Below are 26,091 nucleotides of genomic sequence, written 5' to 3' on the forward strand. Positions count from 1 at the left end.
AGTTTCAAACTCAAAGAAACACATTTTTTTGTTGCTATGCTCTCCTAGTGCTTATCTGCATATCAAATCCAACTTTCATAGTTGCATTTGCTGGTGTTTGACTCTTGGAGGTTGTCTTTGCTACGTTTCGGGATCTTCAAGAGTATGACACTCTCCTACTCAATACCTTTGCCTTGGTCCTTAAGACATAAGAGTTTGGGGTACAGTTTTCATTCTTGCACAATTTGTTTGCTGCATGAGCATTGTATATTCGATATTCAATCATTCATTCAGATTCCACTGTGTTCATTGTCTCTGAATTACCCTAACCGTAACTTTTTTTTTCGAGTTTATGCTTTGTCATATGCTTTCACTTATGTTTTTATGTTAGGGTATTTCTTTACATGGTCAGAGCAAGGTTCTCTTTCACAAAACCTTGGCCTTTGATATGAAAGCCCTTTGTAAGAGGCAAGAATAACATGAGGGCAACATGACTTTGAACACATCTTCGCCACATCATCATGATGCTCCCAAGCCTAGCATATTGAGATACGCAACGGAGTGGGCTTCATAGCTTTCTCCTCCATCTGACATGGCCGCAGACTACCATGAGATCACAGATCATATGAGATCTCACGAGCTAAATATGATCTCATCCTTATGTATCGGGCTCAACAATAGATTGAAGGTAAATTTGAGTTTTCCCCTTTAGATTCGCCACATTGGTCTAATGATTTTGCAAGAAGGATAGAAGCTCCACAAAGGATTGATCACCCTGACGTGGAAACTAATATGGAGTACAAACCATTTTTCTCAACCTTCCTTTCAACCTCCATTAAGTGCACCATACATGTCTTCACACATCACACTGAGGGGTCCTTCACCCTTAGGCATGCCTTTTAGGACCTTGTCCTTTCCCCAGCCGAGTGGTGTCTCCATGATAGAGGTTCATTCTCCGATCCCTATAGTTTCAGATTTTTCACAGCTTGGGAATGCCATCAAGCCACCACCGAGTGTGGATCAGTTGTTGGTATCACAGTTTGCATCCGTGGGATTACCTAGTGGTCCTTGTGGTCATTTTGTTGTGTCCTAGTCGACTGGATAGGGCTTATGTGTCTTGGTGCCTCCACCTCCACTGACACTTTATGGAAACACTTATGTTCCAATGTCTCTACATCAAGTGATACCCATTGGACATTATCAACATATTTGTGCCTACCCACATCCCCCTCCTACTCATCCCCCTCCACCATCTCCTTCCTATTCCACTTATTTGATACCTCATGGTTCTTCTTCCTTATCACGAAAAAAATGATAATACTTGTTTTAACAAGTCGAACTTCACTACTTGGTCAAACTTGATGAGACATGTCCTTGACTCCCAAAACTTTATGTGATCTTGTGCATGAGTTGGAACCTCAACTTGATTTCATACTTGTTCCATATGAGGCTATCCGCTCATGGAAGGCTAAGAATGCCTTTGCTATTGTCGAGCTAATGCAAGGTCTATTACCCAAATTTCATTCATAGCTTTAGCATTTGGACTTAGCATTCGAGTGTTGGGTACAATTGACTGACCGCTATGTCTCTTGGGATAGGATGCATCATATAAATCTAGATCATGCACTCCAAAACTTTAAATTCACTGACCGGATGACTTGAAAGTCAAGTTGGCACGCCTTCTCGCTGAGTTCTCTACCATGGGGGCTTCTAAGTTCTCGTATGATCAAGACACATTGTTTCTCAACAACCTACCAAATACTTCCATTTTGTGTAGTAGGTGATTTTACAGCCCACAATGCCCATGTTCTATGAATTTGAGTGTCAGCTATTGCATTATGCTCGGCTATTTGATCAGTTTCATAGTTTAACCTCTATAGAGGGGATTTTCAATGCTTCTTCTCAGAAGGGCCAGCAAAAGAAGGGTTAAAAAAATCAAAATTTCAATTAAAATAAAAAATAAACTTAAAATCAAAATGAAAATCAAACTAGTGAGACTCCATGAAACTCCCAGTTCTCTCTTAAACTTAGTTGATAGAATGTACCGAAGAAAAATCGATATTGTCAACATTGTCAAAAGGCTGGCTATCATAAGCATATGTATTTTTGAAACCTCACTTATATATGGATTACTTTTTAATCACATGGTTAAGTAAATGTTGCACATGTGAGGTGTAACTACGGTTAATAGTAAATTTATGAGCCTGGGACCCAAGAAATCACAGGATGTCAAAGGCAAAAGTTATTATAAGTTATGTTGCATAGATACTCGGTGGTACTTCATGCCAAATGTTAGTCTAGGTCATTCATTTGGCCATAAGTGTTAGTTGGTGACATTAGAGAAGTGGCGTTTAATGGTATCTAATGCTAATCTGATGGTCAAAGATGGCTTAGAGACTCTCGAGAATGGAAGTTTGCCTAGTCAATTTAATTATTGGCCAGTCAGATTAATTTTATGGACACTGAAATAATTATTATATTGATTTTTAGTATTTAAAGATAAAAAATTAATATTTAATTATGGATAATGCTGGAAAAACCATTTGGGAAGGCTACCCAACTTGCCCATGAAGGCTGGTGGGAGGTTAAAGAAGAGAAAAAATGTGACTATTCTACTATTGTGAATCATAGGGAGCTGTTGGAGTTGATTGACTATTTTTTCTCCATTTTCCAGTAAGAAAGATTAGGTTGGCTCTGTCCGGCAGCTCCTCGTAGGGACCCCCAAACTACATGCAATAGTAGGGAGAGGGTTCCCAACAGCAATAAGCGATAGCATCTATAGGCTGTAGAGACAGGGCAACATTAGTAAGTGTATGATCTTCTTTAGTTCTTCACAAAAGAAAGTTTGAATTTTCCCTCTCCTCGACATCCTCTCTCATCTCCCAACCTTTCTATAGCTTTGCTCTGAAGCTACAACATTGAGATCACCAAAGGTTGAGAAATTTCAGATTTCTTAGCTGTAAACCCTAACCTACAACATAAATTAGGGTTTAGTAGCAGCCTCGAGAAGTGTGCCAAAAATTGAAAGCTCCAAGACTTGGACTCAGGAAAGGCTGAAGCTATTTTAGTCAAATTCAAGTGAAGAGACTAGAAAATCAATGAATTTGGGGCATTTTCCATCTCCATCAAAGTGGGTGAAGGCCAATTGAGTGCTTGAATTAAGGGGCAAATCAGATTGAAGACGTTGGTCATTTTTTACAGTAAGGGGAGTCGGAATACTGAAAGAGATTGGGAAAATCCCATTGTACATCAACTATTTCTTCAATAAAGTTAAAGAAATACTGAAAGGGACGCAGGATGTCCATTGTCCAAGATTGAGAGTTAATTTGCATTTCTTAGTTTTGTAATAAATGTTGCTACTGTAACTGAGTTGTAATTAGGGAATTACTACCCATCCATGGAAGGAAGGCTAGTTTCATTGGTCACTTTGATGACAAATATTGATCAAAGGCAAGAGGCACAACACCAAAAGCTAAGACATAGACCCTTGCCCCCTTAGTTAGGCAACCCCCAATAGGGGAGACTAGGTGGTAGCAACCCTTAGTAGGGGCATTGGGTGAGGCTAGACCCACATTGCCATCGGTCACAGTCACATCACAATTAACAATGTTCTCCACACTAGAGGGCTTGTCCAGCCATCACAATTGACAATGTTCGCAATGCCAAAGGGCTTGTTTGATTGGTCTATAGTGGCCCACATTGTCTTCGTAGAGACATTTGAGGATGTGAATCTCGTCCACATCTGTGAATCGCCGAGATGATTGTATAGGTCTACTCATCACAGTCAAGTACTCTAGCTACTACTACTTGGATTGTGGACATTGGAGCTACTCATCATACGATCCCTATTGTGAACATTTTCATATCCCAAGCCTCTATAGCTGGGCATGTCTGAGTTGGAAACAACTCCTCAATGACAATTTAGGCTCATAGTTATCTCTCTATGTTGAATGATGTATACTGTGTCCCCCAGTAGGGGTGAACATGTTATACGTTCAATAGCTTTGTCAGTTGGGTCAAGCAGTCTTCTTCACAAGGATCACAATCGAGGTTCTTGACTCTCAAACTGGTTTAATGTTTGCTCGTAGTGAGGCACAACCTAGTGGCTTGTATTACATGACATTTCTTCTTTCCAAGCCAATGACCGAGGGCTTTGAGTTCCATCGCTTCTAGGCTTTAATGGCCACATGGGAGCTTACGAGCATTGAGCATCTTTGGCATTTTCACTTAGGACATCTTGGACATGAATCTCTTTATGAGTTATCATGTCACTAGATGGTTGATGGACTTTCTCGCCTGAAGCTCTTGTGGGATGTTTGTAAAGCCTGTCAACTTAGGAAACTGTACCGTATCCCATTCCCTTAGCAATCTACACGTAGAGCTCGGGAACCTCTTAGATTGATTCTTGTTGATCTTTGTGGGTCAACATCCACCGCCACCTTGAACGATGCACTGTCCTTCTTTTTTATTATGGATGATCATTCTCGTTACATGTGGGTCTACTTTCTCAAGCATAATTCTGATGCCTTCACATATTTTTTTGCTTGGGTCCTACTGGAGCATAACCAGATTGGTCATCGTGCAAGATGCATGAGGAGTGACAATGGGGGTGAGCTCATCGCCCACGAGTTTTTTGAGTTTCTACTATAGGAGCATGGTATTTGACACCGACTTATTTCTACCAACTCCCTTTCACAAAATGGAGTCACAGAGCATAGGAAAGAGACCATCATGAACATGGCATGCTCTTTGAGTGCCTTTGGGTCAAGGCTTTCAACCCTTCGATGTACATCCTCAATTGGTGCCCATGAACTATGACTATTCCTCAGAGGACTTTGTATGAGGTGTTCTTTGGCTCTTGGTTTGTAGTTTCCCACTTTCGAGTATTTAGGAGTTGTGCTTACACACATACCCCTGATGACAAAATAGGCAAGCTTACTCCCTAAGTTGATCTCTTGATTTTTGAAGGATACTCCTCCGAAACGAAAGCCTATTATCTGTTCAATCCTTGAACAAACAAGGTGATTGTTAGGAGAGGTGTAGTATTTGGTCAGAGGGACATTGTGCAGTCTTTTGTACAGATTTTGTGCCCTTTGCTCACATTGTTTCTTCAAGATCATGCCTTCTAAAGCTGTGTCTACTACTTGCTCTTGACCCATCCATAGATTCTTCACCTCCCAGGCCCCCTTCGTGAGACCTGTTACCTCGCTGGTACTAGCAAACCATATGGGGTTCAAGGATCCTTCCACTAGATTTCCCTTTGAAGGGCCCGAGAAGATTTTCCTGACTTGCATTTCAGGCTTCATTTGTGACTGTTTATAGTTGATTACATAGTGCATTTTGACCCAAATAGTTAATATGAAAATCTTTAGCACCCTAAATAGCCAGAGGCAATGGAAAAGGAGCTTGAGAGTATTGACCAAAATGAGGCTTGGATGCTGGTGGGTCGTCTGAGCCACAAGAAATTCATCGGGATAAAGTGTATTTTTAGGACTAAGCTAAAAGCTAATGGGACTTTGGAGGACAAGTACAAGGCTTGCTTTGTGGTGTAAGGGTTTCGGTCGACAAAAGCAAGGTATTGACTATGAAGAGACCTTTTCTCATACTATGTGGTTGACATCCTTCCATCTATTAGTTGCACTAGCCACTCACCATAGTTGGCCGATCTATCAAATGGATGTTAGAAGTATGGGAAGGTGCAACAATGGAAGAATAGACAAGTGCTGAAATAAACTGCTGAACAGAAGATAGAAGAGAAAGAAAACAAATGAACATTGCAAAAGAAGAGAACTCAGAGATGTGCTCAGGAAATGGAATCCATATACCAAATATGAGAATGATGTGTACAACAATGAGTCACTGACTACGTGGCCACAAGCAATGGCTTCTCTCTCCAATAGGAAGACCACTTGAAGAATGATGATGATTGAATGAGGAGGAGAAGCCACAGACTAAATAGGACAAAAATATGGGAGCAATAAATGCTGGTCGAGCAACATTTAATGCTGACCAATTGGCATAAAATGCCACAAACACCACAAATGCCACACCAAGTTTACTAAAATAATGTCTTAATAATGATAAGTGTTTCGAGCCCTACTAGCATGCACAAATTCACATAAGTTGACAATCTTGCTAACAACCTTTCTTGGATCATGGGTAATTTGATACAATACAATGATACAATGATAATGACTCATCATAGTCCATACAACATAGAACCACCAGAGTAGAACCATGGATACCTAAGCATTGGATGATCGAGCCACCACCAAGGTGCCTTGGAGAGAACGTGATGTGGATCTTGATTGTACCAACTCCTAAAAATACAGGAGTCATAACAGATTTTTGTGCCCGTCAACAATGTCTCGTAGTAGCGTACAAGATCATCCTGCCAAAAATGCCTCTGAATATATCTGACCATAGATTCTTTGCCCTTTGCCAAGACTGCCAAAGTGTCCCCTCATGTGAGCTCAGACTAGGAGCCAATCTTGCTCTTTGTTAAATAACAACCCATCATGAACCTATAGGGATGTCCCTCTTTGGAACATGTGTACATGTATACCTGTATAGATGAGGCTCAGCTGCCCCATCTTACTACCCTCTCACACTCCCTCTCTGACATGGGAGAGTCATGAGGGATGACCGCATCACGTGGACTAGAAAGTAATAGAGGAAGGGGCAGGCAAGCCCTTTCCTCAGTTTGAAGAAGTGGATCCCTTTCGCACCACATCACCATCAATAGATTTGTTCGTGGATGTCTATTGGACAACCAGCCTGGAGTTCTTTTTCTTATCTTTGGCTAATCTCTTAAGACATTCATCAATATAGTGACCTGGCTTCTTGCAATAAAAACATTTTCCCTTATTTTTAGACTTCTCTTTGTCTTGGACAACCTTATTTAATGGCTGTCCAACATCACCCTTTTGCTAATTTTTTGAATTTTGCTTGACTTTTCCTTTGCCTTTGAACTTGGAAAGCATAGCCACATCTCTTGAACGCAATGTAACATTTTTCCGAGTTTGTTCCTCTTGCAACAAGAGGCCTTCCAACTCCACAAATGTAAGGGACTATTGCTACTACTCCCCCCTTCTTCTCAAAGACAACATCAAAGAGGTATGGAAACCAAGATACAACTTTGGAAGAGAGTTCAGTGTGATGTTTACCAATTGAGCATCCTGAATGATTTCATCCACATTGAGTAGCTACTCTTGCAAATCCTGTATGTGAGTAAGGTGATCTGTCATGCTATCACCCTCATCCATGTTCACATTGGCCAACTCTCTATGGAGATATGTTAGCTCTTTCTCTCTTTGTACTACCACAAATTAATTTGACATGGACAATCTACATGGCAATTTCCTATTCAAGATAAATCAGCCAAGTGAGAATATAGAAGGGTTTTCTAGCATTGATACTATCCAAGGCATTGAATCCAAAACTCAAAATATGGAGAGGAGTTCAAATATCCCTAGGATGGAACAATGTCTCAACAAGATGGATTCTATGTATGAGTATTGGGATGCTAAGAAAAGAGAACAAAGATAAAAGGAAAAAGAAAGAAATAGGTCGAAAGATATATCTTCAATGGATGAAGTAAAGAAAAGAAAGAAGTTATGTTCAACTATGAAAAGTTTAGTATAAGCAATCACTAGGCCTTATAGCCTATAGAGAGTTATTGATCTTTTCACTGACAAGGCAATCAAAGAAAGTGCATGTGCATCTTTTAAGTCCCATCTCCTTTGATCCTCGGTAGGAGGGGGAGGAGGGGTAGTAACACCAGTAGCATGTCCTCAAGCGTTACTTTGAAGTGTGTGAGGTGCCAGACCTCCTGGTTGCTGCAAATCACCTATAACATAGATGATAGTTCCACAAGTCCTTCGCTACAAGAAGGTTGTGGACCATAAAACTCCATAATAGCTAGTTTGATTCATGAAGTTTGTCCTCCTGAGTGAGGACACCAAGGATGTTGCTTTTCTCATTAGTCCCCTGACGTGCCATGCTGTCAGTAATGGAAAAAAATCTGGAGCCAAATACTTCTTTGTTGAAGTATAGATTGTACTCCTCAGAGTACCAAAAATCCCCTCAAGATTATGCAACAAGTATCAAACTGTCCAAAAATGGCAAAGTGTGCCCAATTCGACCCAAATCAGCACTAAGCTAAGAAATAACAGCAATGCATTGCTGTACCACACATGCCTCATGATGCATGCCCTCAAAAGTACAAATTATAGCAACTTAATGCTGATTTTTACCAAAATGTATCGAAATTTCCCAAAGTTTTTTGCTCAATCTGACAGTAATAGTAATTAAATGCTATTGTACTACTTGTTTGCTACCTTGGAATGTGTGTCAAGCAAAAACCCCAAATTTCTTTCTAAAATTTGAAAGAAATTGAAGACATTTGTACCTTACAGCTTGAATTTCTGTAGTGTTGTCACCTTGGGGTGCATGCCAACAACGAACAACAGCTGGAACCTGCCTCGTGACACATGTCGAAGCATCTAGGACAAAAGCCCCAAATTTCTTGCACAAATGTCGATGAAATTGTGCAATGTGGGCATTTCCAATGAAGATTCACACGTGGGACTAGAAATTGGGCAAAAGCTGCAAAAGTTTTGTCGGGAATGTCAAAGAAGTTGTGAAATTTCTTCGAATTGGTTGTAAATTTGAACTCTCGGAGCAAAAATTGACAAAAGCCCCAAACTTTGAGCGGTATGAGCTAAGATTCGAAAAGAGATAGCCAAAATGGATGAAAAATTGCAGAAATTTGGGAAAAATCCCAAATTTGAAAATTAGGGTTTCTACACTTTTTAGGGTCTACAAAAAATCACAGGCAGGGCTGAGAATATGGTGGGCAAAGGTGAGAAAATAAGGGGCAGAGTTGAAAGCAGTAGAAGCTCCTCCAAAATAGTAGCTCTGATACCAAATGTTGGAAAATGGTAGCAAGCTATGGAGGAGAGAAAAAGAGAGTGTGCTGAAGCAAAAGAGTAGAGTGTACTTGCTGAAGTGAAAGAATGAGACTGAAAGAGGTACAAGATAGGTCTAACATAACTCAACTAAAGTTAACTAACTCTAACTCTAACTTTAAGAGTGGTGACATCTGATACAATGTGGCCCAAAAAGTGAATCTCATGCAAAAAGAATTCACTTTTCTTGTCACTAATCAACAAGTGATACTTGCACATCTCATTGAATATACTATTGCCAAATGCTTGTGATTCTCAGCCTCATTCTTTGAAAAAACAATCATGTCATCAAAGAAAGTGCCCACAAATTTCCTATGCTATCGAAAGATGCGATCCAAGAGCATTCGTAAGCCCAAATGGCATGAGAAGAAATTCATACAAACCGAAATATGTTTGGAAGGCTATCTTGGAAACATCTTGAGACCTAATCTGAATTTGATGGTAATCACTTTTCAAATCTATGTAGTTGAAAATGGCTACCCCCTGCAATGTGTCCAAGATATCATCGATCCTAGGGATCAAAATTTTGTTCTTTATTGTGATTTTGTTCAAAGCACGATAGTCAATGCACATGCACCATGATCCATCCTTCTTCTGCACTAGAAGCATTGGAGAACAAAATCGAGATGAACATGGCTAAATCAACCCTTTCTCTAACAACTCATTGTCATCTCTTGTCGGGCTACACTGACTCTATAAGGTGGCTTTGTAGGAGGGCTATTGCCGAGATAAAATCTATGCCATGATCCTCAGGCATTTCAAGTGGCAAGTGTCCTGGAAGTGATCCAGAAAAGCAATCAACATACATTTGCAAAAATTACTTGTGATCTTTATCCAAACGAGTAATATTCCCAATATTTTCATTATGAGTCTTATCCTTAGTGAAAACCAAGTAAGCTAAAAGATGATTTCTCATTACTTTGGAAATAGTAGAAGCAGATACAACAAAGATAGATTCCCCTTTCAACTTTACATCCAAAGTATAAACGTTGCCTCTATGAAAGAGGGTCACGATCTTATCGTGATGAGTATCAATCATTGCATGCACATGATGGCACTGAGGCATACCAAGCAATACATCATATCCTTCCAAAGGAGCAATGAAGAACTCTTCACTGTCCACATAACTCTGAATGTGCAAATGAAACTTTCCAATGAAGATACCAATCTCACCCATGGATCCCCATCTCATCCTCTTTGATGCCTAAATGTGCTGCCATATCAAGAGAGATGAAATTTGATGGTGCCCTTGGATCAAGAAAAATCAATGCATGTTGATCTCTTGTCAAGTCCTAAAAGATTGGTGAATTGTATCATGGTTGAGGCTTAAACACATGACCACATGGAACAAACTCAATGCCCCTAGCAACTAGGTTATTGCTCACATAGTTGTTGAGGTTTTTACACAAGGAAGAGGAGTTGCAAAGAATAAATTGTTGTGATTGCACAAAATATTGACACATTCACACACACACACACTTTTTGTCTTTCTAGCTTTTGAACCTTTGATAGCTACTAGGACTAAGAACAATGGCATATTTTAAGTCTCACTTATGGAACAAGAATAAGACTAATGGGACATTTGTATGAGAACATTGGTTCACATATTTCAATAGTAGGTCACACACACTTTATGTGGTTTTTATTTTGTAAGCCTAAGGTTTATCCTTCATTACCATTATATTTTGGATTTTGTGTGCATGCACAGTTCTCTTAGTGATTCCTAGCCATTTATACTTATATATGAATACTAATACCTCTTTGGTTGTATCAAGTTTTTGGTTTATTGAACTTGAGGATGTCTATTTACTTATCATTGATAGATTTCAAGAGGCTTTGATAAGGTAAACATGTTATATAAGTGAACAAAAAGTCATTTTTCATGTCAACTTACAAAAGTATATAAGATGCTTTGTTGATGCATGAGTGTCAATGTACCAGTTTAGCATTGAAAATGTGTACAAATACAAGTAACTTATATTTTGGATTTTGTGTGCATGCACAGTTCTCTTAGTGATTCCTAGCCATTTATACTTATATATGAAAACTAATACCTCTTTGGTTGTATCAAGTTTTTGGTTTACTGAACTTGAGGATGTCTATTTACTTATCATGGATAGATTTCAAGAGGCTTTGATAAGGTAAACATGTTATATAAGTGAACAAAAAGTCATTTCTCATCTCAACTTACAAAAGTATATGAGATGCCTTGTTGATGCATGAGTGTCAATGTACCAATTTAGCATTGAAAATGTGTACAAATACAAGTAACTTATATTTTGGATTTTGTGTGCATGCACAGTTCTCTTAGTGATTCCTAGCCATTTATACTTATATATGAAAACTAATACCTCTTTGGTTGTATCAAGTTTTTGGTTTACTGAACTTGAGGATGTCTATTTACTTATCATGGATAGATTTCAAGAGGCTTTGATAAGGTAAACATGTTATATAAGTGAACAAAAAGTCATTTCTCATCTCAACTTACAAAAGTATATGAGATGCCTTGTTGATGCATGAGTGTCAATGTACCAATTTAGTATTGAAAATGTCTACAAATACAAGCAACATGATGAATATGAAAGTCCAAATACCTATAAATGTGTTCGTGCTGTGATTTATTTGATAGAACAAAGACATATTGAATATTTCTTAAAAGACTAAGCATGGTCTCTATGGGATCCTTTAAAGGTATTAATTTACCGGCCCTTAATCCATAAAGTACCCATTTCCTCCTAAATTAGGGTACTTTACGAATCAATTTTTAACTTGAGAAAATTTTCAATAGCTATAAAGGTATGTTACCTTTGTGCTTTAGATAGGACCAATTGGTCCATTTCCTATGGGATCCTTTAAAGATATCAACTTTACAATCTCTATGGGATCCTTTAAAATTTCCTCTTAATTTAGGGTACTTTATGGATCATTTTTTTACTTAAGAAAAGTCTCAATAGAAATAAAGGCATGTCACCTTTGTGCCTTAGATAGGATCAATTGGTCCATTTCTTTCTAAGAAAAACTCTTGGTCCTTACAACTTTAGGCAATGTAACACTAAAGATAAAGTTTCACAATCGAAAAGAGTCAAAGGAAATGGGAAATTAAGATATAGAAGTCCCCCTATCATCATTGGGCTGATTTGCCACTATATTAGACACTAAACCAACAATGGTTTTGCCTTTCTTTTTCCTGTTATTATTATTATTAGCTTGCTACCTATTAGGACAACTCCTTTCCATGAGCCCTTCTTGCTCACAAATAAAGCATTTATTTGTAGCCATCAATTCTTTACGTCGTGCATCATTTTTCCGACTTTTTCTCTGTCATATGTTTCTCTTTCCAGCCCTATTTTCAGATATGCCCTAATTTTCAACCTTTACTTTCAGATTTGCCCTTTTTCTCAGCCTTAGCCTCTTTGACATGCCACTTGGCATCAATGTCTTGGAACCCTGCATCTTTTCCACATAGCAATGCATCAGCTGTAGTGGTAGTTTCTATGTTCTGAGACATGCTAGAAACAATGGACTTATGCCAAAATCTTGTATACTCTATGGCAAACCACAAACTTGACCCAAGTGTAGACCACCACTACAATGCATTTCCCTTCAAGCATGTGGTTGCCTTGTATATCTTAGATACCTCTGTGAAGTTGCCTCCAGAGAATAGGTTGCATCAAACTATTGAATAAAAGTAAGTGCTTTTAGCCTATCTTGTGCACCACTAAAAGGCTTGAACTTCACACTTTTGCGATCTTCATCATAGTCCTTTGGCAGTCCTAGGGGTCTCAAATGATCATAAATAGGCCACTGAAAAAAGGGTGCATTTTCTATATTTACATGAAAAACATTGCTATTAGATACACTTGCATGACCAGCACCAAATCCTTGTGCTTCAATAGTTCCTGGGAGTGCATATACATATCAATATGGCCCACTTTGTCCCTAGTCATCATGCCTATGTTGCCATACATGGGATTATGCATTCCTCTTGCAATACCCGGAGACATTGGATGTTGTGAGCCATGCATTGGTTGTTGCATACCATGAGGATTTGTGCCATACATTCCTGTATGCCGCGCTTGTCCAACAAGAGCATAAAAAATGGGTATCTCCACCAAAGTATCCTTGCTGCCCCATGCTTATATGTACATGAAAACTAGCACTATCAAATGCACTTGTATGACTAGCACCAAATCCTTGTGCTCCAATAGTCCCTGGGTGTGCATGTATATGTTCATATGGCCCACTTTGTGCCCTAAGCATCATGCATATGCTGCCATACATGGGATTATGCATTCCTCTTGCATTACCTGGATACATTGGGTGTTGTAAGCCATGCATTGGCTACTGCATATCATGGGGATTTGTGCCATACATTCTTGTATGTCATGCTTGTCCAACTACAGCATGAAAAATGGCATCTCCACCAAAGTATCATTGCTGTCCCATGCTTATATTTGCATGAATAGCTTGTTGTCTCTATACTCCCATGGATTCACACTACCAAGTTGGCCATGCTTTTGCACTTGTTGTCCCATGGGTACCAACCATTTGTGCAATTCAAGCTTTTTGGGCTCTTCCAAAGAAGGCTTAGGCATATCCTTTGGCTCTTTTGGTTGTAACGAAGCTTTAGAAGTCGTCTTCTTCTCTTTGCCATTGATGTCCTTCCTTGGAGCATTCAAGAATCGAGTAAATTGGGTATCTTGTGACAATTCAACAAAGAGTTTTGCTATTGTTTGCATATGATCCTTGAAGCTATCATCAAATTCTTCAACCTCTTGATGTGCATAGAAGTGCCAACCATGTGAATGACCAAGGAGTGATACATCCTCTCCACTTTATCTTGTATCATCGTATGAAGACATGCTTGTTGTAATTGAAATTTAGGATAATTGAAAACGCCAAGACATTCTAAACTCTAGACATTGAATAATTGAAATTCTAAACTCTAGGATAATTGAAATTCCTCAACCTCCAAAGGGTCCAAATGCTAAGATTTTCGAAGCAAGGCTATGAACTGGTTGGAAAATGAGAGAGAATGCCGAGAAGAGAGAAAATTTTGAGTTTTGTCACACGAGAAATGATTGGAAAATCAGTCAAATATAGCTAATGCCTTGTCCAAACACCAATAAATGCTATCCCCTCTAGAGAAGAGAATCTAGTGGAACCCCTCTATCACAGCCTCAATCATAGCTGTGGCTCCCTTAAGACCATGTAGTCTCTACCTCTTTGAGTCTCCTGTGGTAACTCCTGACACTCCCCCACGAATGTAGCGACCTGCAAAGAGAATCTTCCCTATGATAAGTGTGTTTGCTGCCCAATGGTGTGTCCTGACTCTAATCTCAAATAATGATTAAAGAGAAGAGGCCGTTGTCTCCAGATAGCCTCTTCTCTTCAATAGTAGTTGGGGGGGACTGGTGGAGCCCTGGAGATATAGATCTCCATGCTCTAATAATGGCAGCTGCAAATCTAACCTCGAAGCTCCTCCCTAAATCTCTGGTGCTAATCTCCTGAAATATCCATTGAATGCTGTGCTGCCATAGTTTTCCATGTGTAGGTGACAAGTCCTCTAACCTCCCCATCAAAAGTTTCTTCCAGGGCTCCTCACCTGGAACCAGATCCCTAACAATGAGCTTGACCAGTAAGGTTGTATGATGACATCCCAAGCCACCTTTGCTCTGGCTGGACTCCCATTTCCTCCTGACCAAATGAAGTTCCTGATGAGGTGTTTTAGTTGGTCAATGCACGACCTAGAGAATGCCCAACAAGAAGTGATGTGCCACATAGTCGCTAGAGGAACTTGGTTGGCAGCCACTACACTTCCTACCAATGAGAGTCTCACCGAGCTCCAATATAAAATCTTTTGTCTGATGCTCAAAAGGAGGGGTGCCATAGCTCCTATTCTAAGGTAATGTCAATCCCACATGGCATTCGAGATATCTCACAGTGGTCCCATGGGGAACCCATGTGAAATCCTCATATGTGGCTGCCACTTTGGTTGTCTAGTGTCGCATGCCCAAAATCCATAGGATTTGTGCCAATTAAATAGTGCTCCTGATGCTCTGCAAAATGTCTCCATGGCTGTTACAAAGGCTCTAAAGTTGCCCTCATTCCCATCCAAGTACATTGTTTGTATCATCAGCAAACTCCACATCAAGAAGCTCCTCAAATTCAAGGATGGGTAGCCTGATGCCTCTGATACCTATAGATCTATCTCTCAAGAAGGAACTCATGGCCTTTGCTACAAATAAAAACAAGAAAGGAGCTAGTGGACATCCCTGTCTAACTGATCTATGAATCCTGAATCTATCTCCTCTTTTCCCTCCAGTCATGACCTGGCTATGTGCTGAAGAATAGAGAGCCGCTACTCCCTTGACCCATTGCTCTGGAAAGCCCATCCTTAGCATTGTTCCCTCCAAGAACTCCCAATCCACGCAATCATATACCTTGTCAAAGTCAAGGAGCACAATAAGGTCTTGCCTCCTAGATCTAGGAAACGTTGTGGTCTCCCTAGAAGGTGAAAATGTTGTCCAAGATGCTACGCACTCGGACAAACCATGTTTGAGCAGGGTGTATAATATCTGACATCAATGGTGTTAGCATGAGACTAATCGCCTTTATGAGGATCTTAAAGGCAGTTCCAAGCAAGGTGATCGGTCTCCACTCTATGATCTCCAATCTATCCCCAATTCCTTTGGGGATAAGATGAATCAGCCCCTCAAAAAGTTTGTCTGGCATTCTTGATCTCAAAATTGGAAAATCATGCTTTGGGGAAAATTCAATGATTACTGGAGAAAGAACTTGGTCAACTTGTTGAAAAGTTGGTACTAGAGTCTCCTCACAGGTTTGCTCAACCTCCATAGAATTCAAGCTGTTTGTAGAATTGACTGAGCTATTTAAATTGAGATGTTCTTAGTGGCCTCATGCAAGCCCTTTTGGATCTAGCACTCAATACATGCTATTGCATGAGGAGTCTTATGCTCAATTTGGCAAATCCCCCAAAGAATCAACTCCGCAACTTAACTAAAAATGCAGATTTTTCAATCTGAACCGAGGATGAGGGACTAGGAGAAGTGCCAAGCTGCTGCATGTTCGATCTGGAAGACAGAACTGAGAGAAATGGGCTACTATCTTGGGATATAAAAAAGTAGAGAAGATTTGATTTGATAATGGCTGCAACTAATCTAATGCAAAATTTGTGACTGGGGAGTCAGGACTACAAAACACAGCCTTTCCAGGACCAAGAATAGTGGAAGTGCATGCAGAAACTGATGTGTGCTACTTACTTTTCTATTCAACCTCTGCAATATTTTTCTCTCCATTGTGCAAGCACTACAAATTAAGCATACTAGTTTCTAACTTCTAGCATAAGAACACAAAAACAAAACAAGGCTGTCTTGTGTGTGTGTGTGTGTTTGTTAGTTCTCAACTGCTTCATGATTTTCACATCTTAAATTTTGTTGTTAAAAAGTAGGATTTTATATTGATATAATGATCGATCTTTTTTCTCTTTATAGTGGGGAAGGCTTCTTGGAGGTGTCATTTGCAACCATGTGCAAAAAATGTAATTTCCCATTTTTCTCCCATGAACTAAAGTTTTCCTATTATTGGTTGAATACAATGTAGTCATAAAGGTAGAACCAAGTTTATTCTTCACAATATGGGATGGCCATGCTTGATGGCCTCCCACACTGCCTTGAGAGGTTTTATACATTTTTTATGTGACCCTTTAGCTATAACTATGCTGTTGAGAACGTATACTTCTTTGGCTTTGAGTAACATAGTTAGGCCCATCTTTTTATTTGCCAAAATGGTTCTATTGATCTTTCTAATGATTGTTATTGACAAAAGAAACTTATCTACAAGTTGGTTCAAGTGAAATTGGCCTTCAATGAAACTAAAGAGACATAGACTTGGAAGCACAACAATGTAGATTAGTACACAAATTACTCACATAATGGCCAGCTAGAATCGAAGTTAAGGAAAATGGAAAGGGGAATGAAACAGGAATAGAAATGGAAACAATAAAAATTTGTATTAGTTTTTCATTATTTTACTATTTTTTTTCAATCGGCCTTTCTATGCAACACTGGCCAACTTGACCATATTATTTTATTATTTCTTTCATATTTAGGCAGGCCTATCCTCCAATCATAGTCACTTTGTTTTTCATGCAGGTTGAGAGAGATCTCTGGTTGGCTATGCTCACATAGCCTATTGTACATATCTGCCTTGAGTGTTCAACATTCATTCTTTCAAGTCTTCTGCATCCTACCATCTCTCTCTCTCTCTCTCTCTCTCTCTCTCTCTCTCTCTCTCCCCCGGAGATAGAGAGGACTTGGTCCAAGCCACCTTTCCACACGTGCAATGTTGCCGTGATTGCCCCATGAGGTACCAAAGTTTCTTCTTAGCACACATCCAGCATGGCAGGGACCATGTAGTAGCACCCAGGGAGAGAGTTGCTGAGGGAATCATGGAAAATCATCGATGGTGGGCTGAGCGTAGTGCACTCACCTTAAAGTCACTCAAATGGAATGAAAGAACAGTCGCTCGCCCCACAATAAACATTGCTCAATTGAATAATAATGGAAACCCAGTTTCACACCCGGTTTAGAAATTAACAAGGGATATGGTTTAGAGGGAGTATGCTAGTGTGCATAGTTGATGGTGCATTAGTGCATCCAACCCTGTTTGGGCATAGGTGCAAGAAGAAGGGGAATCATCAACATAAAGTATCCAGAGTTTCTTCTCTAGGAGGATGTGGTGGGAAAATGTATTTTGATGGTAAAGAGAAGAGATGTCCACACCTCTGCTACGGTTCAAACTCTATGCATGTGCCCAAGGACAGGATCTTGGAGACTCATGAAGAGACAAAATTGGGCTCTTGAGTTAAGCCGATCCCAAAGGGAAGCGTAGTCCATTTTGGAATCTATGTGGGGATCCTCCACATTGGACGGAGGATTGGGGTAGTAGCAAAGTCCCATAAGTCAAAGGTGTGAAGCATACACTCCACTTTACATGACCAAAGGGAGTATTTTGCACCATCAAGTCGATCTTCTTTTAGGAGAGAATGATTGATGAGATCAAGAATGAGGCTCAGATCTTCTTGATTGATGAGATCGAGAATGAGGCTCTGAACATCAATCTTTGCATCCCTCTTTCGATGATCTGATTAATGGAATTGCCTATCGGAGGAAGATTTAATAGTCTCTCATCTAAGACATCCAAAGCATCAAACCGGTGAAACTCCATAGACCTGAAAACACACAAAAAATTACTGTGTTTTGATGTCCAACTACTTGAATGGAGGAAAATTAGGTAAACCCTACAAAGAGAAGCCGTAGATGCCCTGTACAATTTGTGGAAGGCCTAAACAAGGCAAAAAATCTGCATTCTTTGAGATAGATTTGCTCCAAATAGCCATCTGAGTGTGGTTTTATCTTCATAGAACCTCTGAGTCCTCACTTGGTGATGATACCATGTGAGAATGCACAACGTAAGAGGAACATGAACAAGGAGAAAGAATGGAAGAGAAAGACTACAATGAAAGAAGAAAATTTTCATTGAAATCTGAATGAAAGATGAACACAAAGGTGGACTGATCAGTCCTTGCATGCACCCCATAGTGTCAATGTGGGCATGGGATCACAATGACAATGGAAGGCAACAATGGAAGATGGAGGAGTGTCCCAAATGTTGGATTCTACTGAGGATCTGCAAAAGAATGATAACAGCCAAGTAAGGGAATTGTATAAATAGCCAAAAAAGAACAAAACTGACCGATTGCTACCCATGAACACCCAAAAAATTGGATGATTGCATTCTTAGCAATAAAATAATGCAGCCATTATAAGAAAATATTGATCACAATAAAATAATGATGATCACCCTTGTCTAGTGTGAATTGACGCTGTAGCCCCTTTGAAAAAGAAATGCAAAGGGTAGGAAACTCTCTACTACTAGTATGAACACACCTAATAGTGTGAACACACCTAGAACTAACTAAAACAGAAATGCATGCTCTAAATAGAGTTACATTCTCTGTCAAAACACATGACAAACTGAGTGTCAAATCTTCTAATGTCCCCGTTCAACTGAGATTGAGGCTCACATGCAGGGGATCACTATGTATATCATGCATGATTGCTAACACGTATCTCATATGCAGGTCGTGGATGTTTTAGACATCATACTCACCTCCCAATCATATAGCCAAGTGAAGACTAATGCTCATGTACATTTATGAAGAAGGCATTTTAAGAATGCTTAAGAGAAGACCTAGACTTTGAAACCAATCCATCAACATTTGCATCACAGGACCAGACTCCCACACCTCATGCTTCATCTTTACCTAGAGATTACAATAAAATAATGAAAGATTCTTCTAAAGGTATGCCAACTACAGAAGAAGATGAAGAGAGAAAAGAATATGTAAATTGGGCATCGCCATTTTATTTACACATTAGATTCACCCAACTAGATATTAAGAGTTATTAGTTATATGCAAAAAGTATATTTTAAGCAATATGTTGTCATCTTCAAAGCTTTGACATCTAGGTCAAAGCTTGCTAAATAACACCTCATGTTGTGAAGGATTGAAAAGGGAAAATAAACTCCTTTCAAGTCTTTCATAAACAATATTGTGTTTCTTGACCCATTTTGCTAGGTCTAACATACTCACATCAAACTCACTACTCCTTTTTGCCATATTGTAACCAAAATTCATATGAACTAAAAGCTACATGTTAATTTTTTGCCATATATATTAGAGATGAATTTATTTTCTAATTGAACATAGGTGATGAGATGATATATTTTACTGGTTGAACATGTGCATGCAATGTGTACATACTCTAAAAAGACCCATAAATGCATATATATTATCAAAAAAGAGATGTTAAAAAAATAGAGTTGAACTGATATATTTTAATGGTTGAACATGCACATCCATGCAATGTGTATGTATTCTTAAAAACCCATACATGTGTATATACCAAAAGAACACACGCATGCACACGTGCATGTATGTGCATGCACACACAATGTACACACACATGCAAATACATACACACATGTATGCACACATTGGCACGTGTTTCTACACACATAAACATATGAACAAGAGAAAAATCAAAGAGAGATTGAGTATATGAATCTACTTATGAGTAAGAATAAAGTATCATTTTATTAGAGATTTAATAATAATATGCCAATAATAATCATAATGTTATTATCAATTATATCAATTTGTTATTAATATGGATTTGTATAAATATCTCAATAAGTATTATTTTTTTTAATATTACCATTTTGTACTTATTAAATAATTTTGTGATTTGATATGTTGATCTTAACTCATAATATTAATTTTGAATGTATCATAATATTCACACATTTTTTACAAATGAACCATTTAATGCTTTGGATGTTGGAGATAATTTGTACATGTAAAAGAGAAACTAATTTTCTCTAATGAAAATTGATTTATGCTGTAGAGAAATCTTTATAAATGTGTTTAAGTTGCATTATGATTGTGTGTGTGTGTGTGTGTGTGTGTGTGTGTGTGTGTGTGTGTGTGTGTGTGTGTGTGTGTGTGTGTGTGTGTGTGTGTGTGTGTGTGTGTGTGTGTGTGTGTGTGTGTGTGTGTGTGTGTGTGTGTGTGTGTGTGTGTGTGTGTGTGTGTGTGTGTGTGTGTGTGTGTGTGTGTGTGTGTGTGTTGTGTGTGTGTGTGTGTGTGTGTGTGTGTGTGTGTGTGTGTGTGTGTGTGTGTGTGTGTGTGTGTGGAGAGAGAGAGAGAGAGAGAGAGAGAGAGAGAGAGAGAGAGAGATGCTGGATGACATGGGCAACTTGACAACGTATGCACAACTTTCCATTATATGCCAATGATGGGCAATACCATGAACAGCACATAGTTTCCCATTAACATGACAAAGTTGTTACCATGCATGGATGGTAGTGGGAGACTTCTCTCGATAAATACTGAGCGCATGAGGTCTCTCTCTTGAAGAGGGCCATCTATAACAAGTTGGTCTTGATCTACTATTGATCCACTTGCTTGCCACTAAGTTTTGTGGGATAGGAGGGGTTTCCCTTGGTATTAATTACAGTCCCCACAATCACAAAAATGTTATTAATTAATTAATATATTAATAGTAATTATTTATTAATATGATAATATTAATTTACCTTATTAATATATTTATTAATATTAATGATATATTATTATTATGTTTATTACACCAATGTAAAACACTAGCCTGGTGTTGCACTTTGTGCGACAAAGCCGCAATGTGAATAATATTATTGATTTTGTTTTACTTAGATCTATTAGTATATTTATAAAGTATGTTTATACTAAGGTAGAGTCCTAGTGGAAGCACACAAGCAAAAGCAAGAGCTATGGTGGATGGAGCAAGAGAGCAAGACAACATATGTGGAAACTCTAATAATCACAGTGTGTGATTAGCCTTTCCTTATTCCATAGTCACTGAAAGAATAAAGAATAAAGTGATGGTAACCACTTGCAGTGTATAGGTGTGTGGTCGCAATGTGTGTGATAAATATAGGACGGTGTAGGCATAGGCACCTTTACCCCCAACAACCTCCCACTTAAAGGTGAATGTGTCTCGAGTGATGAGAGAATAAGAAAAAAGTGACAAGTACAAATGCATTACATCAATCATCTTCCTAAGGAAAGAAAAATATTTGGCTAAGAAACTTTTAATGAGCATATCTATAGGATTCTCTTCAGTCGAGATCTTGAAAAAGCTCAATAGACTTGTCCTCTAGTAGCTCCGTGATGAAGTGATAGAGTACCTCAATGTGCTTTGTCTTCACATGGAAGATTGGACTCTTGGCCTATTGAATAGCACTTAGAGAATCCAAATGCAGTGTTGGAGTAATAATAATACCAAAGTTTGCCATTAGACGGCCTAACCATAGGGCATCCTTGTTGCAAGTCTCAAGGTTGAAATATACTCTATCTCAGTAGTAGATAAGGCTGTACATTTCTGCACCCTAGACATCTAAAAAACACCTCTAGCAAAAGTGAAGACATACCCAAAGGTGGACTTCCTACTATCTGCATGTCTTACATAGTCAGTGTAAGTGTAACCCACAATTGTAGTATTTTAGCCACCATAGAAAATGCACATATTTGCAATGCCTTTCAGGTGCCTCATGATACTCTTCACAATGTCCCAATGTCACTGGCTAGGTGTAGCAATATAGCATGCCACAACTCCCACTAAAAATGCTATGTTAGGGCAAGTGGTTATCGTGGCATATATCAAACTACCCCCACTGTGGATGCATAAGGAATCTTGGTCATCTCGACCTTCTTCTCATTTGATTGGTGACAATTGGCTCAATTGACCTTCACATGGGAAGGTAAAGAACAACCGATAGGCTTAACATATTGTATATGAAAACACTCAAGCACCTTCTGGATGTACGCTTGTTGTGACAAGCAAAGGAGCCCCTTAGATCGATCACGCATGATGTGCATATACCAAGAATATGCGAGACCTATCCAATGTCCTTCATCTCAAATCTCTTCTTAAGTTGAGTCTTCAAAGCATCTAGCTCATCATGACTCTCCCAGCAACCAACACATCATTTATATAAAGTACCAAGTTAATAAGATAGTTATTACGAGCCTTATTCGTGTAAAGTCACTGGTTTATATCACTACGAGTATATCCTTGTGAATGTATGAAAGAATCAAACTTATGGTACCATTCCCTAGGTGCCTACTTAAGGCCATAAATGCTCTTTCTCAACTTGCATACTATAGGTGTTCCCTACCCTTTTTCATAAATCCCTTAGGCTATTGCATATAGATATTCTCATGCAAGTCCCGACATAGAAAAGTTATTTTCACATGCATCTGCTAATGGTGCATATTTAATTGTGCAACCAAGGCCAAAACCAATCGTAGGGTAGTCATCTTGACTACAAGAGAGAAAAGGCTTCATCATAGTCAACACTATATTCCTGCTTAAAATCCTTAGCAACCAATTTAGCCAGCCTTATATGCTGGCTTGGGCTATCCACGAGTACTCTTCAACTTGTACACCCACTTTCATATAGTAATGCATGTTTCCCATTGGGCAAAGGAACCAAATACCATGTATGATTTTTCTAGTGAATCAAACTTAGATTGTATGACCCTCTCCCAAGAGTGGCTATCACCTTAGTGCATGGGCTCCTCATAACTGAGGGGCTCACTAGAATCTATCATCATAACATAGTCCATGGAGGACACACAAATCGATCATGTTAACATCTATCTCTAATAGACCGTCTCAAAATGAATCGTGGGGTGTGTACATCCTATCCAATATTATGATCATATGCCATTGCAATATTAGCTACAGGCTATTTAGTTGGCTATACAATAATAGGAAACTCTTCCTGAAAGATTGCTCTACGTACCTCAACTACTTGATCAAGTTGCTTATGTAACTTCTCCTCATGAAAAAAAATACCACGATCGTGTATGACCTTTTGAGCCTACGGATCCCATAAGTGATAGTCTATCTCACTTGCAACCCTATAATGAAGAAAGATGCATTTCATTGACTTAAGATCCAACTTATTGCATTATCCTTAGGTACATGGAAAAAAGCCTTACATCTAAAGACTCTAACAACGTGCATATAAGGGAGGTTATCTAGACCATACTTCTTCTGCAATCTGAGAACCAATAGTAGTGCATGGGGATCCGTTTATCAAATGTATGATAGTAGTAACTTCGTCAGTCCAAAAATATTGTGGTAAGCTTGCTTGGTTAGGCATACTGTAGACTCTTTCCTGAATGGTCTTGTTTGTACACTTTGCAACACCATTTTGGGGTGGGGTATACGTGGTGGTCAATTGATGCTTAATACCCCTCTCATCACAAAATTGCTCAAATGCTTTAAAAACATATTCACCCCTATTGTTAGACCTTAGGTATTTCAGCCTATACCTGGATTGGTTGTCAACAACAATAAGCTAATGCTGAAAGGTAGATAAGACAATCGATTTCTACTTAATAGGATATGTGCATACCTTATGTGAATAATCATTGATGAACATAACAAAGTACTTTGCAGCCACCCAATGACTGACATGGCATGGGGCCACATATATCAGAATACACGAAAGTTAGAGGCTTACCCATGTATAGATGGCTAGACTTCTTCTGAGAATTGTGGATTTTCCTACCATAAAGACAATGGTCACAATAATCAAAACATTAATAATCAAGAGACAAAAGATATTACAAACGAGTAAGCATTTTCATTCCCTTTAACATTCCCTTTATCATCCAACTATCTACATAAGGCTTTTGGTCAAAGTTGGTACATGATGTACATTATGCAGAGTAAAAGAGTTGCCTAAAAGAAACTGCAATCGTACATCCCCAATGCCAATAATATTCAATGTTAAGTCATTTTCTAGTCTCATAGAACTTATCATGGTGTGATAGGACTAAAACCAATCCTTATGCGGGATAACATGAAAGAAAGCCCTCAAATTCAGTAGCCAACACTAAGAATATGTAGACAAAGTATTGGTCAACAAAGAAGCATTAAGAGAGGAAGCTACTACAATGTACTCATTGCATGACTCTGATTGTACTACTTTTAGCTATAAAAACATCCACAAATGATTGAACATGTGCATGCAATGTGTACATACTATAAAAACATTCACAAATGCACATATACTATAAAAAATAGCTCAATTTTTTTCCTTATTGGGCATTATGGGATGGGACAATAATTTTAATGGTTGAACATGTTCGTGCAATGTATACATACTCTAAAACCACATAGGAATGCACACTGACTATAAAAAGATATAACCAATATATGCACTTGGTAATAAATAGCTCTTACTACCCTTTACTCTAACTAAATAAACATTCAATCCAATCTTTTATCTTAGGCTTGGGCAATTCTACGTAGATTGGAACAACATGTTTGTAGCTTGAAGCCATGTGGGTAATGTTTTTCTTAAAACTTGTTCTTGTTGTTAGTATATATAAAATCATTTGCTTAAAACTCATTTTACCTTGGGTTTGGTTAATTCTATGTTGATTGGAACAACATGCTTGTAGCTTAGAGCTATGTGGGTAATGTTTTTCTTAAAACCTTTCCTTTGTGTTAGTATCTACAAAATCCTTTGCTAAAAACGTTGTGGAGATTCTTAAATGAAATCACATGCATTCTAATGAAATTGAGATTGTGTAAAATTTAATGCTTTAAACCTCCTCCTTCAAAGTTTAAAGCTTTCTTTGCAAATTTTCATGAACATTGATTTCATTTGAAACAATCATAAATGCTATTTTGAAGCCACAAAGGGAAAGATGCAATATATCGTTCTATGTTAAACTTATCAAGTCTAGCTCTAGGCTAGCATAATGGTATGGCATCTTTAAAATCTATGCTCTTGAGTGGCATTTACAAACTTGATAAATTTGATTATGGAAGAAAATGTCAAATCCCTATCAATATTAAATGATGTTACATCAAGGTAAAAAGAAATGGAAATTCTTGACCAATACTAGTTTAGGCCTTACAGATTCCAGGCCTTAGGTGCATTGGAAATATAATTGTCTGTATTTGGTTAGGAGATCCCCAAGCATTTTTGAAAGCTTCTATAATAGGTTGAGTCAAGAGATCATGACCTTGCAACTTGGCAGCATTAATAGCAGACCAACTCTTTATAAAACCAAGAAACCCCTCTAGGCTACTCTCCTTTTGGTAAGTACTTGTGTGAAGGGACTAGTTCCTTGGTTGGGAGAAGGTGACTGCTTACATGTAAAACAATTTCGCAACAATCATTTTTATTGGACTTATGGCATAAGGGTCTTGAAGGCAATGATAGAAAGGTATAACTAAATCTAGGGTACACAAAAAAGAATAAAGTAATAGTGATTGCTACATGGTACTTGACATTGTTGCCTAAGGGAATTGAAGTTATCATTGAACAACTTAATATGCGAAGTGTTTTTCAAGATTGATCCATTGTTGCCTAAGGGAATTGAGACATTGTTGCCTAAGGGAATTGAAGTTATCATTGAGACTTAGCTAAAATGTATTATTGAAATAATGAAAAGACATTGAGTTTCAAAAATTTCGATTTGAAGTGTTTT

This window comes from Lygodium microphyllum, chromosome 5 (genome assembly GCF_053477565.2).
Source record: "Lygodium microphyllum isolate KBCC chromosome 5, Lygodium_microphyllum_v1.1.10, whole genome shotgun sequence".
NCBI classification, from domain to species: domain Eukaryota; kingdom Viridiplantae; phylum Streptophyta; class Polypodiopsida; order Schizaeales; family Lygodiaceae; genus Lygodium; species Lygodium microphyllum.